The 15,746-nt window shown below is 42.7% G+C and overlaps 1 protein-coding gene across 5 annotated transcripts in view; it reads left to right on the top strand.

Moving 5' to 3' along the window:
- The window catches only part of MID1 (midline 1), a 677,015-nt gene that overhangs the window by 270,154 nt on the left and 391,115 nt on the right, over positions 1 to 15,746 (top strand). For 2 of the 5 annotated variants that reach the window (XM_049704925.1, XM_033420199.2), the window contains one exon: positions 1,005 to 1,058. The exons of the other annotated variants lie outside the window; for them this stretch is intronic. The gene's annotated coding sequence lies outside the window, so the exon portion shown is untranslated. The remainder of the gene's footprint in view (positions 1 to 1,004; positions 1,059 to 15,746) is intronic. 5 annotated transcript variants of the gene reach the window in all.

Here is a 15,746-nt window from a genome sequence, read left to right as displayed (position 1 = left end):
ACACTTGTCAGTGCACTCATTCTTCAGCCTTTCTGACACATTTCCACAAATGTGTTAAGAACCAGCACTCTTGGTGGGTTCCATTGATCTCCTAGGTGCCTGTCCAGACGCCTTTCCTCTAGTCCCACCTGAGCCCTAAGACGATCTCCTTCTGGCCTGGGGGAAACCCTTCCTCCTTTTCATTTCTTTGAGAGGCTTTGCCAGGCGTGTGACTTCTCGTCTCCTAATGTGGGGGACTTGTTTCAAATAATGCCTAGAACTCAATAGAAGTGACAAAAATATGAACTTCTAGGACCAAGAAGGTTCATGGGTGGGCAATGACAATTGTATCGTGACTGGCCCCTGGGCAGCAGCAAGTGTAAGATACATCCCAATGTCAGCCTTGTTAAACTGGAAAGCATTTCCCCGGAGAACTCAGGAAATAGAGTGTATCTCCCCCATCCCACAGGGATGCCTAAAATCTCAGCATTATAGAATGATTTAATTGTCTTTTAAGGTGTCAAGAGTGTTTTAGTAGAAATTAATGGCTCTAGAGAGAGCATCAATTGTAGTTGCCGTATTTACTGCTCTGGCGGGGGTTTCTTTCCCATTAAGATGAAGTAAGAAAGCAAGAGCCTGTGACGATGGGACAAGGAATGGGATAGGGATGAGGATATGGGAACGGAAAGAGAGCAGGAAAAGAGAAAAAAAGGAGAAGCTCAACATTCATTCAACGATATTTATCAAATTCCTGCTTTGAACCAGGCATCACCCTACATGCGTTGATGGCGTATCATGCAAACAAGAGTAAAAGTCTGCCTAGAATAAAAGCTGTATAGTTATATGGCCATGAGATTGTACTGGGAGGATTTAGATAATCAAGGGGAGTCAGAGAAAGCTTCCCCAAGAAAGGGGTGCTTCAACTGAGAGGTAGTAGGAAGGGATGTGAGTCAGTGTTTGGAGGGGTAGGAAATGGCCGGACTGTATCAGGGAGTTTTCAACAAGGGATGACATTTGTCTTTCAGAAACACCACATTGGCAGCAGCCGGGAGACTAGATCGGAGGACATCAGAGTGAATGTGGGTGAGCCTAAAAGAGGAGTCCAGGGAAAGATGATGTCTACTTATACTAATATCCTGGAGGTAGAGAGGAAGAGAAGTGGGTGGATTTCAGTTATATTTCACAGGTGAAATAGACAGCAGTGGGTAGTGAATGGGACATGAGCTATGATGAGGGACCAGGAAGCGGCAAGGCAGACTCCCAGGAATTTGGTCCTCCTAACTAGAGGAATAGTTTGTCATTAATGATGTAGGGAACAATGAAAGTTGACCTGGTTTGACAGTAGAGAGAGGAATCGTTTGTAGCCTGATGGAGTGGAAGATGCGCCAGCTTTGGGGCCAAAAGGCTTGGCGTGGGTTCAAGTCCTCGCTCATCCATTTACTAGCTTTGTGATGCTAAGTTTCTCTGAACCTCAGTTCTCCCATCTTTAAAATGAGGGGAATTCCCTGGAGGTCCAGTGGTTAGGACTCCCCGCTTCCACTTCGGGGGACACAGGTTCGATCCTTGGTCGGGGAACTAAGATCCTGCAAGCCGTGCAGCATGGCCAAAAAAGAAAAAAGAAGATGAGGCCGTAAGCATCCACCTCACAGGGTTGTTGGGACAATCAAGATAACTTCAGATATGGTCGAAGGTCCTACCTACATGAGTTCCTATTATTATTCCAAAATTGACCAGCAATGAAGCCTAGAGGAAGAGTGGCTATTTTCAAGAACTTCCGAGGGGGTGGGGTGGGGTGTGAGAGTTTTGACAGCTGAGGTCTCAACACTCTGTAAGTTTACCTTAGTGAAGTTTCGCCTTGTTGATAATGTACAGGGCAGCTATTGGCTTCAGTTGGCCAGTGAATTCCTTCTATTTCATTCCAACCCCCTCTCCTCCTCTCTCTCAGCCTGGATTAAGGGATCCCATATAGGAATAAGCTACATTGCTTTTCTCAGCTGAGATCCCTTATCACTTGTAAGAGGACTATAGGATTTAGGAAAATGTAACCCGAGAGTTTGCACTAACAGGTGATCACAGTCGATTAACTACATACTCCCTGTAGGGTTCGGGTGAAGGCTTTCCCATTCTGTTTTTCTAGCATCAGTTTAGCGAGAGCATTTTATACGACATATGTAATTCCGCTGCCCTTGAGTGACCTCAGCGAATTCCATTCTGGCTTCCAAATATTCCCTCATTAAAGGGAGCCATTAGACAGTGAAAGCTGCAGCCATCGGGTTAGGAAAACGCTGCAATGAGCAGGTGAAACGGCAGAAGGGGTTAAGCCCCCCGTGGAAACCAGGTATTAGCGTCCGTCTCTGCAGGTGTTCTGGCATTGTAGGATCCTAGTCACTACGAAAAGTCTCCCCCTGTTGCCTGGTTCCACTTCTTTCCCTCCGTTCTTGACCCACTATTGTCTCTTTATAGCCACATTTATCTCCCACTGAATTATCAGAAAGATTAAGTGTCCCATCCAGACCCCATTCGGTTATCTTTCCATGCAAGAAACACTTATTTTCATACAGAAAAATGGGTGGGAGAGAGTGGGAGGCATCTTATTTCGTTATTTCACTTGTTCGGGTGGAAGAATGTGACACATGTGTATGACTTTTCGGATAAGCAAGTTGTGCTTGTTTCCCCGTGTGGATATCTGAGAGTTTACTGTCTACACCCAGGCAGGGATTTGGGGGTGGGAGGAGCGGAGAAGGAAGTGGAGTGGAAGCTGTGATCTGAATTAGAAGTCTCAGACATGCTTTTAAGACCTTCCTCTTTCCACTACCTTCCCTGCCTTTATAATTTTTTCTCTGTGTGGTCCTTTTTGATGCAAATGTATTTCAAGGTATAAGAGCAATTTAAAAAGGCGATTCTAAATCCGAATTGTATGTCCCAGAGGAGCTGCCTTTTCACTTCATAAAGACGCACTTGGCTTTAGTTTTGCCGAGTTCAAGCAGGAGCAGTCAGTAGAAACTTCTGATTAGCGTGTGCAATAGTAGTTGCTCCACGTCTGGTTGCTCGAGCAGTCACAGTGCTGTAGCAGGAGCTAGACGGTGTCAAACCAGAGAGAGTTCACACTGTCTGTGAGTGTAGTGACCTGCCAATAGTAAATCATTTGCCGATAGCTCAAAGATAAAGAAGGAACCTGGTAGAATGATCCGAAGTGAAGGTTGCAGCAAAGAGAAAGCACATCAGACGTTACAGTGAATGAAAAATGGTGGGAACTTCTGTTTCCAGGCCCCCAAATAAAGTTCTTGCAAAGATAAAGATGTGAGCTTTGCACACCATCAGGCCTTCTGATCTGTTTATCCAGCTCAGGAAGACTGAAATTGCGGAGGAGGAAGGTCTCCGCCAACAGATTGTAGGTCATAAATTAGTTAATAAAATCTGTCCCGTGTTATCTCTGCAGCAGTCTATTTTATATATACTTGTCCATTTGATTTACTTGTTTCTCTGCTTACTCCAGGCTGTATTTTGGTAGCATAAGTCAATATGTGAGTTTTAGATTATACAAAAGTTTATTTTTAAATGACCTGCCTTCTGTGGGGACAAGAACAGTTGTGTGTGTGAGTGTGTGCGTGTGTGTGTGTTGTATGTAACTTATTGCTGTTGATCAGGAGTTTCACAGTTAACTTTAGATGTCAATATATAACAGTAGTAATTCCAGTGAAACATGAATATTGTTATATGCCAAAATATATTTATCATAAAATTAATTTTTATTGCTGCTTCCAAGACCTTTTCAGGGCTTATATAGTTCCTGTAGAATATTTCCACATACTACTGTTAGTACACCCAGTTCTTGTTTTATCTATTAGAGTCACTATGGATAATATAGCAACGCTCTACGTGTCTATGTATGTATCTGTGTATGTTACATGTATACAAATGTATGTTTCCCTTTGAAAGTTTGGATAAGCTGTAGCCATTGTTGACTGATTTTTTTTTAACTCGAATGAAACATAAGAAAAGAAAAGGCCACTTTTATTTTAAGACCAAATATGATGATTTAAAAGTTATGTGGAAGTCCAAAGAGGTCAGGGGTAAAACAAAGAAAGGAAAAGAAAAAAGAGTGCAGGAAAGAAAAGAGTAGCAGGAGAGGGCTTCCCTGGTGGCACAGTGGTTGAGAGTCTGCCTGCCGATGCAGGGGACACGGGTTCGTGCCCCGGTCCGGGAGGATCCCACATGCCGCGGAGCGGCTGGGCCCGTGAGCCATGGCCGCTGAGCCTGCGCGTCCGGAGCCTGTGCTCCGCAACGGGAGAGGCCACAGCAATGGGAGGCCCGCATACCGCAAAAAAAAAAAAAAGAGTAGCAGGAGATGATAGAGGAAAGGAGGTCTCAAAGCAACAAAAATCTACTCTCCCCTCCCCAGCCAAGTCCACCCTCCATCCATAAACAAAAGCCTAGCAAACAAGCAGGTGGAAGACAAAGGGCTCAAGAAAAGAAGGGGCAAAAGCCACAAATTGCTAGAAAATACTGGGGACCGAAAAGAGAGAGAGTGTGAGAGAGAGAGAAAGGGAAAACAGACCACAAAAGAAAGGGTGAGAATGAAACTTCACGGGAAATGCTTGCAAAGTTAAAGCAAACGGGCAGGAAGAGCCAACTACAGAAGTAAGTAAGAAATGAGGAGGTCACGTTAAAAAAATCAAGAAATATGATACGAGACAAAAACGGTCATTGTGCTTGAGTCGGTGGGGCTGAGAAGACATTGTTCTCTAGGTGTCTTGATAAATAAGAGGAGTAGATGGCACAGAAATGAAAGCAGGCGAGTGATGGAAGACAGCAGGAATCAGGTGAAAGGGGCACTATTGTTCCACGTGACAAGACAGCCAGCCAAGGGGTAGGTGCCAGAGACTGGCTGCGGAATAATGTCCTGGCGGGGTTCATCCCGGTGAAACTGACCCCTACAAATGGCAGGGCTTGTCTGGTTTTTGTCATTAGTCGTATTCTGTAATAGTAGTGTGAACGCACTTTGCTTTATTTATTTATTTATCGGCTGTGTCGGGTCTTAGTTGCAGCATGCGGGATCTTTCATTGCGGCGCGCAGGCTCTTAGTTGAGGCACGCAGGGTCCAGAGCACGTGGGCTCTGTAGTTGCGGCAGACGGGCTCTCTAGTTGTGGCACGCGGGCTTAGTTGCCCCGCGGCATGTGGGATCTTAGTTCCCTGACCAGGGATTGAACCGGCGTCCCCTGCATTGCAAGATGGATTCTTAACCACTGGACCACCAGGGAAGTCCCCACAATTTGCTTTTTAAATGTCCCTACTCAAAAAACGCCAGTGTAGCAGGAATCCCGGCTCCTTAGCTCTGAGGTGCTCCAGAGCTGATTGGCTATTTCTGATTTAATAAATGATCATTCTAGGGCAGCGGCCCTAGAATTACGCTAGCCTGGTGGCCTAAAGAGTTAATCCTCCACATGCCTTCCATACTCCCAGGAGTCAGTTACTGAGCCAGAAGAACCTGGCTTAATGTTTATTGAACACTTTCAATTTCTGAAGGGGAGTGGGAGGGAGAGGGTGTCTTTTCTGAATACATTTCCACTATCAAGCTTTACCCAAGTACCCGATGCTTGACTCCCTAACTGCGAGGCTTAGAGAGCCTGCGTGTGAAATTCCAAATCCAGTCTCCTGTGGGTTTGGACTCGCTCGTTTACTTTTACTGTGCTTCGCTCATAATAACTTATGTTCGTAATTCAGCAACCCAAGGAATTGTCTTTATGGCACGTTCGGATCTTACAGTCAATCACACGCTTCAAGGTCCATTTCAGGAAATGAGTTTGACATAGCACGTTAACGGTGAATTATTCATTCTTACCTGCGGCAGGGCATGATGTTCAGAGTGGCCCCGGAAAGCTTACCGGTTGTTGAGTCAAAGTTACGCAGCTGTATTTAAAACTCCAGTGGGCAGTTCTGAAGATGGCAGACTTTACTTTGATACCGTGCAATAGCACCTCCATTAGTGCCCTGGTTAGAATGCAAACATCTGCTCGCTTTTATTGCCCATGTGTTACTTAAGATGGTCTGTTTCTTGATGACGTAAATCACTGGAATCAACTGACTATTTTTAAAGACTCTTTTAGTGTTTCCCTGAAACCATCACTCTTTCCATTTGTTTAATAGATCATGGACCCTTTAGGTACACAAAAATTGTAAAGATCATATTTTCTACCTTCCTGACCTTTTTCAAGGATGACATTATGACTCACGGACCCTGGCCTGCTGTGGAATGCATTGTCTTCGGGGGTTGTGTGAACCGTAGGTTTACATCAGCACACGAGGTCAAAAGAAACCTCACATTTTCATTTACTGAATATGGGACAGCCGACCTACTGGTTTGTGCTCACCGACCATGGCTTTGTGGATTTGCCCACTTCGGTTTGCCCCGCAAGGGTTCGCTATTTCCTCCCCTGCATACTTATGTTACCCTGACGTGTGGCAGGCAATCTGTTTGCCCTCCGGGCTACGCTCGTGTCCAGAACAGATAAGCTCCAGGGCAGCAAGGACCGTCCCTTAAATTCCAACAGACTGGCTGTATTCCAGGGCCTCTTGGTGGGCAATTTTATCTGACTTTTATGGCAAGTAAGGGTTTGAGGCCAGTGGGACTGCTCAAGAAAATGAGATCCATGAAACAAAGGCTCTACCGATGGGATAAATAAAACCCATCAATTATGATCCCAGATTTGAAAAAAGACTGGCAAAAGGTATAATGAATACTATAATGGCTCTCCCTAGCCCACTGATTGGAAAGGCTTGGGAGGACATGTCTGTACATACCGGGTCCTGTAACTTGTAGAATGTTACAAAATAGGCCAGAGAGGTGAGAGCTCTCATGGCATTCCATAAAATATGGCTCTTAATCAAATCCTAGGATTGCATGGGGGCAGGAGGTTTCCATGGAATTCCCAAGTGAGAATGTTGGAAGATGATAATTCGAAGATTGTGAAAGTTCCTGAAATTTGCCAAAGAATTAAGACAAGACTAATTAGGAGCTCTGAGAGACCAGACAGAACAAATGTGGAAATATTAGGTTGTAATGATTTCTATTTGTTTCTTATTCTTTCTGGGTTCCAAATATTGAATTTGTGAAAATGGAAGGGAGGAAATGAGTGTGTACCAAAGGGAAGCAGTTAGGGGTGGGAAGAAACCCGCCCACTTCCTCGTGACTTGGGAGAAAAGAAGAATGAGATGGAGAAATTTGAGGCCATTGCATAGAGTAAATGTAACAACTATAATGGAGTGTTTAAGAAAAAGAACATAGTGTTCTGTAAGTCACAAATAGAGGGATGTGAGAAGGGAGATAAATTAGAGTTCAAATTAATTTCATTTAATTAGTTGAAAAGACTAGATGAGTGGTCTTCAAACTTTTTCAATATTTCTGAGTATTCCTTTCCTCTCTCTCTCTCTCTCTCTCTCTCTCTCTCTCTCTCACACACACACACACACACACACACACAGAGATGTGCACATGATGCAAATTACTCCCCTATAAATAAACCAAAATAAAACTAATACATATGTGTTGCTTCCCATCCCAGCTAAGGAAAGATACAGAAAAGAAGAAGCCACATTAAAGAACCATCACTAGCTGTTAATGCCCTGGGAGGTGCAGAATGGCATAGAGGTTAGGAGAACAAATTTCCCTGGGGGAGAGAGTGCCCGCTAACAAGCTTTTGACTTTGTTGGTTAATACTGCTTTTACTCCAAATCACTCAGAATTGTTTAGACTTCCTTCAGAGGTCCATGGACTTAGGCGGGACTTAGGATCTCTTTGTTAATATAACTAATGAAAAGGCTTGATAGCCTGTTGAGACAGTGACCTGCCAGAGTTGAAGGTGGACATTCATTTTCTACCACACTGTCCATTCAGTTCACAATGGACAGCTTTATAACTTTAAAGAATCTTTCTGAGACTAGATCAGCCTGAAGCTTTGTATATCAAACGTTACTCAGTATATTTGAACTAACGCTACGAAAATATTCAGGGATTGCCAACAACTGTTGTAACACATGTTGGCTCAAAACTAGTTGTTTGTTTTTGTTTTTTTTTTTTTGCGGTACGCGGGCCTCTCACTGTCGTGGCCTCTCCCGTTGCGGAGCACAGGCTCCGGACGCGCAGGCTCAGCGGCCATGGCTCATGGGCCCAGCCGCTCCGCAGCATGTGGGATCTTCCCGGACCAGGGCACGAACCCGTGTCCCCTGCATCGGCAGGCGGACTCTCAACCACTGCGCCACCAGGGAAGCCCCAAAACTAGTTTCTAAGAGTTTTGCCTAGTGACAGATTCTCTGTGAAATACCTGAACAAATTAAGTACAGAGTTAAAATTTGTCTGGAAGGTGATATTTTTCCCAGACTGGTTTTGTATTTCCTCTTGGATCTGCAACATGTTCATCCTTTTAGAAATCTACATGTCCTGCAGCCCCATTTCAAGAGGGCAAAAACCCTAATCAACAGCAGAATCCTGTTCCTATAAATATGCAGAGATGGCAGCAGTATTGCATGACGGAAATGAATGAATATCTGTGACCATTTCGTCTTCCTGTCACCCTCAAGGAAATGTTCTTTGGATGGGAAAGAAAACCATGTTGAAGTCATCCTACGATTATTAATAATTGTAGATTTCCAAAGTACTTCATTGCTGAAGTCTTCTTATCATAAATGCTTAATTTCACTTTTTCCTCCTCTTAAATGCCTAGGCACAGATGAATGATTTATTTGCTTGTTTTACTGCAAGGTAGTTTACAAAATTTGTATCCCTCTTGTAGTGTTGTATAACAAAGAGCACTGAGGAGAGCACTTAGAATTTCCCGTCCTTCAGATGAGCTGTATGAAAATTCAACAGCACAAATCTTCCTTGCTAAGTGATCTCAGATCCTTGAGTATAGATGTGTTTTCCTTTACACATATCTGATCCTTCAAGAGTGCCTATTTGTCGTAATACCTTTCTGTGGTCGTGTCAGTTACTCTCACTCTTACAGAATAACCAACAGGCAGAACAGTCTAAAGGTTCAACTTCAGACAAAGAGCTTGAGACATCCCTACCTTAACGCCAGAATTTGGATCATCTGGTAAGACAGTGTAATTTGGTTTCTTAACTAGAAGAATTGTAGGGCTTCCCTGGTGGCGCGGTGGTTAAGAATCTGCCTGCCAATGCAGGGGACACGGGTTCGAGCCCTGGTCCAGGAAGATCCCACATGCGGCGGAGCAACTAAGCCCGTGAGCCACAACTACTGAGCCTGTGCTCTAGAGCTCGCGTGCCACAGCTATTGAAGCCCATGTGCCTAGAGCCTGTGCTCCGCAGCAAGAGAAGCCACCGCAAGAAGAAGCCCTCACACTGCAATGAAGAGTAGCCCCCGCTTGTCTCAACTAGAGAAAGCCTGCGCACAGCAACAAAGACCCAACGCAGACAAAAATAAATAAATAAAATAAATAATTAAAAAAAAAAAAGAATTGTAGAAGCAGAAGCCGGCGCCTACCAGCTCTATTGTTCCATGAGTGACCCTTCTGAAAGAAGGTACCTCTGTCACAGGGCACCTTTGTTTACTCACACGCTCTCAAGTTCCATTTTGTAGGTAATAATGTTTTTTCAACAATATTCCAGACGGCACCTATGAAATTAGTTTTTCCCACATGCACATGGAACTAATGTCCCCAGTAAAATTATTTGGAGTCAGTGCAGTAACACCAAAGATGTGATTTCATTGGTTGTTGTTTATGCAACAATTTCTGCAAGTCCTTTGTGTTCAGGGAAATCTGCTGGATACTTAAGGATAGTCAGAATGTTTTCGCAATTCCAGAATCTTCTACAGCCTTCAAGGGCACTGTTCAGTGGAGGACGAAACCACTGTAATATAAAGCACAAACCACTCATTTGTTCGGCAACCATTTATCAGGTACCACTTTATTAGGCTGTGGAGACACACGTTTCCTGCCCTCAAGGAAATTACAGTTTGATAAAGAATTTTAAATAGGTGCTAAGTAGAAGCACAAACTGAACATTTTCATTAGAAACATAACGTACATATAGCACGTGTGAAGAGAGCTATGATCCGTTGAGTGTCAGAAATAACAACTCTGGCTTATGCTTATATCAATATTGACCTCGTAAAGACTCTGTAATTGACAGAAAAGGACTGAAACTGTTTTGTTGGCTGTTTTTGTTTAACCTTATTTGCAAGCTATGGCTTCCGTTTCCGTTGTCTACTTGAAATATAGTTTGGAGACAGTTGTACCACTGCTCAAGCTTTAGTGAGCTTCGGCATCTCCAGGCAAGCTCTAGTAAGGAAGCAGATGGCTGGGGTTTACCTGCAGCAATTCTGATTCTGCCGGTCTTGGGGCGGGGCCTGAGAGTCTGCGTTCCTAGCAAGTTTGCAGGCGATGCTGCTGGTCCAAAGACGCTGTTTTGAGGAGAACCAGTTTAAGATATGGACACACTGTGGCAATGCCTCCTAGATTCTGAGGAGAGACTGAGAAATGTAGGGAATCTGCAGTTCTAGTCATGGCCATTGGAGTGAAAAAACCAATTGTCCCAACTCATGTAGAAATGAAATAAATTCTTCTTTGGACCGTTCAGGACCTCAGAACTTGTCCCATAAGCTTTAGATGGGAGGAATTGTTAACTTATCCAAACTACTTCAACCTTCTCTAATCAGTAGAATCAACTTGTTAACCATGCAGCTGCATAACCCCTGGGGGCCTGTTTGTTTGCTGTGGTCACAGAGCATTCGAGTTTCCAGTTTACACACACACACCCGGGAGAATTATTAAGCATTGTTGTCATGTTCACACTTTGCTGTCCCTGATCACTCGCTCACACCGTTGAGGCAGTTTCAAGTTTTGAGTGGAGAAGCCACACAAGACTCCATTGAGTGGGGCCGTGTCAAGGACGCATGGTTGGATGTGAGCTCACAACATCCCCAAGGGCCAAGAAAATCATGTCCTTTCTTCTGCGATGAGAGGCACCCCATCCTTGGCCGTTTCCATTTGTAATTTCACTGGTGCAGTGTGATAGGAAGAGAGCATTAAATGGCGAGACAGAAGCGATTTCTTGTCCTGGCTTACGCTGCACTGACCATTCTGTAACTTGTGACTTTTTGGGGTCAGTTTAGTCCTCTAGTCTGGAGTTCCTGGGTCTATAAAATGGGAATGCAAGGCGGCAGGAAACTTTTAAAGGGCCTTTACCATGCCATCATTTGTTATTGAGTATTTTTGAAATAATGTTAAAAAAGCTTATTTTGAAACATGCTCAAAGGGAACTTTTAAAAAGTAATAGTATGAAATTACCATATAGCCCAGAAATTGCACTCTTGGACATTTATTCCAGACAAATGAAATGTTCACTTAAAAACCTGTACACAAACATTCATAGAAACTTTATTCATGTTAGCCTGAACCTGGAGAGAACCCAAGTGTCCTTCAACAGGTAGAGCATTAAAGAAGCTATGGTACCTCTACACCATGGGACACCACACAACAGTAAAAAGGAATGAACTACTGATACATTCAACAACCTGGATGAATCTCTAGGGACTTATTCTGAGTCAAAAAAAGCCAGTCCCCAAAGGTTATATACTGTATGATTCTATTTATATAACGTTCTTTAAAAGACAAAATTTCAGAAATGAAGAGCTGATTAGTGGTTGCCAGGGCTTAGGGCTGGAAGGGATGGAGGGAGATGTATGTAGTTACAAAAGGGTAACACAAGGAATCCTTGTGGCGATGGTACTATTCTGCGTCTTGATCCTGGTGGCAGATACCCAAATCTGTACATTTGATAAAATTGTGTAGAACGAAATACACACACACACACCAATACAAGTAAAACAGGGGAAATCTGAATAAGATCAGTAGATTATATCAATGTCAGTATCCTCCTTGTGATATTCTACTATCGTTTTACAAACTATTACCATACGAGGAAATTAGGCAAATGGTACAAAGAGTTTCTTTGGGTTGTTTCTTACAACTGCATGTGAATCTATATTTACCTCAATGAAAATTTCAAGTAAAAAATAGCTTTTAAAAAAGTCATACACACAGGGAACTCTACTCAATATTCTGTAATAACCTATATAGGAAAAGAATCTAAAAAAGAATGGATGTATGTATAACTGAATTACTTTGCTGTACACCTGAAACTAACACAACACTGTAAATCAACTATACTCCAATAAAAAAAAAAAATAATAAACCCCAATTTTGGATTAAAAACCTAAGGAAATAATTTTTTTTTAAGTCATACAGAACCTCATTTTCCGTGAGCTACTCTAGAAACCCAAAATTGGTGTTACTAGGATTTTTTTAAAAAAAAATTTATTGGAGTATAGTTGATTTGCAATGTTGTGTTAGTTTCAGGTGTACAGCAAAGTGAATCTGTTATACATATACGGTGTTACTATGATTTAAAATGCCTGGTTACACTTCGTAGTTTTCGTTAATTAGTTGTAAACAGATCTTCTGTTCTACTTTTGTAAATTTTCTAGAAGTAAACTATGGAACATACGTGAAACAGTAAAGTATGATCCTCTACAGCAGGTACTGGCAAACTGTGGCCCACAGGCCAAATCCAGGTCTCTACCCATTTATGTATGGCCCACGAGCTAAGAATGGTTTTTACATTGTTTTAATTAAAAAGAAATTCAAAAGAAGAATAATATTTTGTGACAAGTGAAAACTATATGAAATTCATGAATAGTTTGATTGGCACATAGCCACACTTGCTCACTGATGTATATCGTCCACGGCAGCTTTGGGGCTACAACAGTACAGTTGAGTAGTTGTGACAGAGACTGACTCATAAAGCCTAAAACATCAACTCACCAACCCTTTTCAGGAAAAGTAGGTCCACCTCTGCATGAGAGGGATACTTGCCCAGAATTTGCTAGGCTCTGAGGGCTTCGCATTGTCATCTGGGTTTCCTAAAGTAGCCCTGAGCAGAGACATGTGATTTCCAGGCATTCCCTGAGAAAATGAGCAAAAGGATGCTATCAGTTCACAACATAAACTCCATAGGAAAATGCCTGAGTCGATAGCATGTGATCTTGGGTTATGTTGCTTTGTCCTTCTGGCAGAAGCATCACAACTTTCCAAACTCAGCCCATAGGACAATAGGCATCTGCTCAGAGGGAAGGAACGAGGTTCCTTGCGGAGCGCAGGAAACAATATGATCTCAGAGCAAGACAGACTTGGGTTCCAGTTCAAATCATCATTGGGTCATTTGCCGGCTCTGTTACCCTTCTCTCTGGACTTTCTTTACAGTTCTTTCAAATAGAGGTAATGATAACCAGTGTCGGCACGTTGAGAGGAGTCAGGGAACTCACACGTCAAGTGCCTAGCCTGCAGTGGGACTCCACAAATGCTAGTTCCGGGATGGGAGGCCACTACTTGCTCTGTTTCGTGTCTGGGCTCTCCATGCCTCACATCCCTCAATCTAACCCCAGAATCTACCAAGAGGTCTCAGAATCCTTCTTCAAACATCACCCTGGCTCCATTTTTGCAGCGTTCTCCACAAGTGTCTATGGAGTGTCTTTTTTTTCAGAACGAGACCGTCTCCCTGTTGCCCAGACCTCTCCACTAAGAGACCCAAGTGTAAGCTCTGACACACTGGAATCTAAATCAAGTCTGTTTTTCAATTATAGGATGAAGTATGTCTTCAGTGCTGGGGGAAACCTGCAGGTTGATGTTAGCCCAGTAGGCTCAGCACTAGGCTCCAGGAATAGGCCAATTCCGGGTTTTATTTTTTAATGTTTCCAGGCCTTCAGATTGTAAAGACAACCTTCTCACTGAAATCGTGTAGTCTGAAGGGAGGCATGCAGGGAGGCTGGCTTTGCCAGTTCATCACAGGTGAACGTTCAATTTACAGTGCCCTGGCGGGTGATTAACTCTCCACACTGGTTCAAGGGGGACCTGGGCATGCTTCCCACACGAGCTCTCCTAGAGCAGATCAGGCTGGCGGCTGGGAGGCCTGTGTTCTTTGCCACACACACTCTGGAAAGGACATAAAATCCAGTCTCAGGTGTCCTCCCAACTCTGGAACAGGCAGAACAGGACTGGAATGACTTGACATGCTGATGGAGACATGCATCCCTGGTCATTACTTTGATCCCTCATAGAGATGCTCAGGGAGGAGATTTTTAGGATGTTGATGTTTATCTACTTTGGCATAACTGAAAGAGAGGGGGTGGTAAGAAAAAAGCTGATGGCTGATTTTTTCACTGCGACAAATGAGTAATTTTGGAGTTGCCAGTATTTTTGCTTCAGAGCTATGGCTTAAATTACTTAATTTCTTTATGGCACTCCTCTTCCCCATGTGTCTTAAAAGATATGGCAACCTAACAACCAGCAGAATGCAACTACATGCAGATAAGGAGCCAAAATATTTTTTTTCTGCGTGGTCACTCGAGTTCAGTTGCCTAAAGATAAATGAGAATTATCTATCCCACTGTAACCTGCCCCTCACCCCTCTTTCCTCTGTCAAAACTGTCTCTGTCTTTCTCTGTCTCACTTACTTCACTTAGTGTGATAATCTCGAGGTCCATCCATGTTGCTGCAAATGGCATTATTTTATTCTTTTTTATGGCTGAGTAATATTCCACCGTATAAATATACCACATCTTCTTTATCCATTCATCTGTCGATGGACATTTAGGTTGCTTACATGTCTTGCCTATTAATGAATGAATTTATACATTTTAGAAATGTAAAAATTTGTAAGATATTTATAATGTATAAATCTCTATTGTAAATAGTGCTGCATGAACATTGGAGTGCATGTATCTTTTCGAATTATGGTTTTCTCCATATATGTGCCCAGGAGTGGAATTGCAGGATGATATGGTAGCTCTGTTTTTAGTTTTTTAAGGAGCCTCCACACTGTTCTCCATAGTGGCTGCACCAATTGACATTCCCACCAACAGTATAGGAGGGTTCCTCTTTCTCCACACTCTCTCCAGCATTTATTATTTGTAGACTTTTTAATGATGGCCATTCTGACTGGTGTGTAGTTTTGAGTTGCATTTCCCTATTAATTATTGATGTTGAGCATTTTTTCATGTGACTTTTGGCCATCTATATGTCTTCTTTGGAGGAATGTCTGTTTAGTTCTTCTGCCCATTTTTTGATTGGGTTGTTTGGGTTTTTTTGATATTAAGCTTCATGAGCTGTTTGTATATTTTGGATATTAATCCCTTGTCTGTCACATCATTTGCAAATATTTTCTCCCATTCTATAGGTTGTCTTTTTGTTTTGTTTATGGTTTCCTTTGCTGTGCAAAAACTTTCAAGTTTAATTAGGTTCCATTTGTTTATTTTAGTTTTTATCTTCATTACTCTAGGAGGTGGATCCAAAAAGATATTGCTGCTATTCATGTCAAACAGTGTTCTGCCTATGTTTTCCTCTAGGAGTTTTATACTATCCAGTCTTACATTTATAACTTTAATCCATTTTAAGTTTATTTTTGTGTGTGGTGTTAGAGAATGTTCTAATTTCATTCTTTTACATGTAGCTGTCCAGTTTTCCAAGCATCACTTATTAAAGAGACTGTCTTTTCTCCATTGTATATTCTTGCCTCCTTTGTCATAGATGAGGTGACCATAGCTGCATGGGTTTATTTCTGGGCTTTCTATCCTGTTCCATTGATCTATATTTCTGTTTTTGTGCCAGTAACATACTGTTTTGATTACCGTAGATTTGTAATATAGTCCGAAGTCATGGATTCTGATCCCTCCAGCTCCGTTTTTCTTTC

The sequence above is a fragment of the Orcinus orca genome, chromosome X (genome assembly GCF_937001465.1).
Source record: "Orcinus orca chromosome X, mOrcOrc1.1, whole genome shotgun sequence".
In the NCBI taxonomy this organism is placed as follows: domain Eukaryota; kingdom Metazoa; phylum Chordata; class Mammalia; order Artiodactyla; family Delphinidae; genus Orcinus; species Orcinus orca.
Note: the sequence above shows the minus strand (reverse complement) of the source record. Positions and strands in the feature narration are given on the sequence as shown.